Genomic DNA, 4,424 nt, shown 5'->3' with positions numbered 1-4,424 from the left:
CTGAGGATTTCAGCCGGTGTGTTAAAGCCTAATGTTTGGGTACAAAGATGAATTCTGTGTGATGTACAGTATGCCTTAAAACAATTCTTACGAGTCTGACACTTAGGTATTAGGACTAGTATGAGAAAGGTTTACTCATTTTCAGGATATGCAAAAATATTTTGCACTCTCCTGTTTAACCTTGACAACCTGTAATTAAATCACACAAGTTGTGAGAAACAAGGAAACAGACCAAATGCATATTCTCCTTTTGCATACCGTATATTAATGTTTTTATGCAAGCTTCTTTTGATATGTTTTTTGAAAAATTACTTTATTTTGCAGTATTTCTTTAAAAACAAGCACAGTTTAAATAAGTGGGAACATGTGATTAGTTACCCCTTGTTTGTTCAGCACTATAGAACAAGGTTACTGTCTCCAGATGATAACGATCCAGACTGAAAGATACATTTTATAAGGCCTCCTAAATGTTTAGAATTTCCTCTCAAACCTGGCTTTCAAATCTTTTTTTTGCCCCTAAGTTTAGTTCTTTAGGCTGCGTTCACACTGCAAGCCAAAATCCGATTTTTAGCCAATCTAGATTGGAACCAGATGGCTCTTATGAAGTCATAAATCATATGAGATCCGATTTTTGCAAACCAGATTGAAACCACCTTTGGGAGGTAGTTTCAAATCGCATTTGGACAGATGTGTCTGAGTCTGAACAGCTCCAAACACTCAAATCAGATTTGACTGTCCTTGACGTCTCTCTACGTCTCTCTATGCGACACCAGACCTGCGCCTAAAAATCTGATTTGAGAAGGAATCAGATTTCAATCAGATTTGCCTGCAGTCTGAACGCAGCCTTAGAGTCATCATTTGATTTTCTTACAGTACTGAGCAAAGATTGCCTTTGAATTTAATTTCACATCTATCATATCATACAAATATAGAGAAACATTTAATATTTAATATTATGCCAGTTGCTCAGCTTTGTTACAAAATTTAGTGTTAAATTGACAAGCCAGATATTTTGTTACATAGAACCATGTGACAAGTAGTCCTTGGAAAAGGGCAGAGCCTTTCATAAATACTTATCAGATAATTGGATGAACCGTCTCTCTGTCTCTCCTTGCGAGGCAGCTAAATTTGCGAGATTGTGAGATCATGCAAGAATCGCTGTTTGGTCTGATACTGGATTTTTGGGGCCAATGCCGATATTAAGGAGTAAAAAAAAATGTTTTCAGCTAGTCATTTCATATATAAAGAATTAACATACATTTTTTGTTATGATCACTTTAATGTAGTTATCAACACTTCTGACAAGATATGTCATGAAAGCATGATATTTTACAGTTTGGCAATAAACTGTATAGTATAAAAGGACATCAATGCACTGAAACAAAGTACACTGTGAATTTAATAATTATAAATTACTATAAGTAAACTAAATAACAGAAACTATAAAACAAAACATGTATATGTATATTAAACTTCAATTAAGAAAAAGGATCAAATATACATTGAATGCTGCCTTTATATAACTTCAAAAAAAGTTATATATCGGTCAGGTTCTAGTCTGAACCAACGTTGTTTCGGACACAAGCACATAACTTGAAGCCTTATCAGTTGAATTCTCATGTTATCTCTTGATGTTGTGATCTTGCAAATCCAGTTGCCTCACAAGGCCAGTTACTTGTACTAACAGGAGTTCGAGACCCCCGCTTTAGAATAAAGCACATAACTTTTAGAAGTAAAAATCTTTCTAATCCCATCAAACATACAAAGAACTTGTAATCATGCAGCCATCCATGTGTAAACTGCAACACTGGACCTACAGGTGGTGTTAAACATTGTGTTATAAAGCCAGATACACTCAAGACAATGAGTTGCTCTAATGTCTAGTGAATGCAATGATTTGCCTTGATGTGACTGCTCTCAACAGCCTGACAGACACCACTAACAACTGAGCACAGTTTTGTCAAAATATGTTCTTTACGTAAGCTTTATTGATATAAGAAGGCTGATGTTATTTTATATTTGTCTTATTTTTAACACATCTCTTAAGAACACTAACAATGTCTCTCAGTACTTTCTGACTTGCCAAATATGTTTGTGACTCTCAAATCCTAGCCCACTGGTTTCTACTTCAAACGCCTCACAATTACATAGTTCAAGTCCTAAAAATGGGGACTTTTTTCAGCAGTGGCTTAATCCACATTTGGTGCTTTACTGAGTGTCTTGTTGGTTTTGGTTTTTCATGGAATGTGTTGACAATCACAAAAATATAAAACATCACCAGCCTTTACCTTAATATTTCTGTTTTTCTTGGTCTGTTGAACTGTTACCAAAAAACGACAACTACTATTCAAATGTCCCTGAATCACTGCTTTTTAGAATGCTGCCACCTTGTACATGGCCATAATCATCATTGTCATTGATGTATGCTGAAATGCTAACATTCACTGCTCAATTTAACATAAGATTCAGTCTTACCAATGGAGTCTTCATTGACACAGTTAGATAAAGAAGGACGCATAATTAAAAAATTCTCTGGTAGACAAGTAGTTAAAACTTTCATTTCTGTATGTTGACTGAAATTATAAACAAAGATCTCCAACATTTGGTATGAAAGGAAAAGATTAATCTAAAAACAATCAGTGTATTACACACACAAACACAGTACACAGAGCACTCCATCCTGGTCAAAATCTTTGTTTATTTTTTAAAAGCTTGATTCTTAGGATCTTCCTTTTAAAAATCTAGCATAGCAATTTGTACATAACACCCATAGAAAACATGCTCATTCTTCAAATGTAGAATCTACTCGCGGCTTTTTGAGTGATGAATGTTAAAAATGTGCCAGTAGTATTTTTTACAGTGGAACAATCATGCCAAATGTGAAACAGCCCCCCCCCTTTAAAGGTTTTCTATAGGGCATACATATAGTTGTAAAGTCAATGATTGTATTAGTGACTTATTGTGTATAATGTCATGTGAATCTGTTGGGAATGACAAAGAAGGCAGTGAAGAGAGTAGGATTTTGTATTTTATTGTTTATTTTTACTTTTTCCATATTCTTTTTGTTGTTGTTATTGTGTACTTGATTTAGGAATGAAAAATATTTTTAACCAATGCCAACTGATATGCATTAAACACCTAAAGGGGATGATTTGTTTTGAGTACCTGTTATAATGTTGCCAAAAAACACAATAATAAAATAATAAAAATGCATTAAACATGTTTGAATGTACTAAAAGACACTTCCTGTTCCCTTGCGTTGCACTGGATCCGTTCCAGCGTATGGCCGTATTCATATTTGAGCGGGAGGGGGGTGGGGGGGTTCAAGTAGCTGTAGTGTTCGGGACAACAGTGAAAGGGTCTTGTTCTTGGCAGCATGTTATTATTTTGTCTGTTCTTTTTGTATCCTCTTGTATCCCCCATGACACATGTTTTATCACACCCTCCATGCATGGTATATGTAACCATAAGGCACCAGATGTCTTCATTTATCAGAGGATCGATGTTGAGTTGTATACATCAATCTAAAATATATACAGGATGACCTCAGTTAAGGATTTATAATGCACATCTTGGAATGTAAGGGGGATGGCTAAACTAATCAAGCTGAAACAAGTTATCACTAGGCTTAAACAATTAGATTCCTCAATTGCCTTTGTTCAAGAGACCCATTTGCTCGATTACGAAATTCTTAAAGTACGTAGGAGATGGCCAGGCCAGGTATTCTCTTCATGTTTTTCATCACACTCTAGGGGGGTTCTGGTGTTGATCCACAAATCGGTGCCATTCCAAGTTGACAATACAATTTCAGACAATGCAGGTAGATATTTGGTGGTACAGGGCAAGCTGTTGGGTGATAATATTAACTTAATTAATGTCCATGGCCCCAACGACGACAATCCCTCATTTTTTGAAAATTTATTTCTGTTAACTGCCACCCTCTCAGGTACATCGTTGATAGCAGGGGATTTTAATTGCACAATAGACCCAAAACTCGATCGCTCCTCTGGGGTGGATACTTCACACCCTCACAGTAGGAAGAAACTACAATATTTTATAAACAAACTGAATCTCTGTGACCCTTGGAGAGTGCTAAACCCAACAAAAAGGGAATTTTCATGTTTTTCATCATCATTTAAAACCCAATCTCGTATAGATTATTTTTTAGTTTCCAGATCCCTACTACCCAATATTTCAGGTTGTCAGTATGATAGCGCTGCTCTGTCAGACCATTCTCCCACGTCATTATTTTACAGTGGTGCCCAGCTACCCAGAAGGGCCACCAGGTGGCGCTTGCACCCTAGGTGGTTACAGAACTCAGAGTTTATTCAATATGTGGGTGAACTAAAGGGGGAGTTGTGGGTTCTCCGAGTGAGGACCACTTCCGTGTTCAAAAAGCTGCAGTCCCCCCCGCGGCCTCTGGG

Source organism: Scomber japonicus, chromosome 18, assembly GCF_027409825.1.
Source record: "Scomber japonicus isolate fScoJap1 chromosome 18, fScoJap1.pri, whole genome shotgun sequence".
In the NCBI taxonomy this organism is placed as follows: Eukaryota; Metazoa; Chordata; class Actinopteri; order Scombriformes; family Scombridae; genus Scomber; species Scomber japonicus.
Note: the sequence above shows the minus strand (reverse complement) of the source record.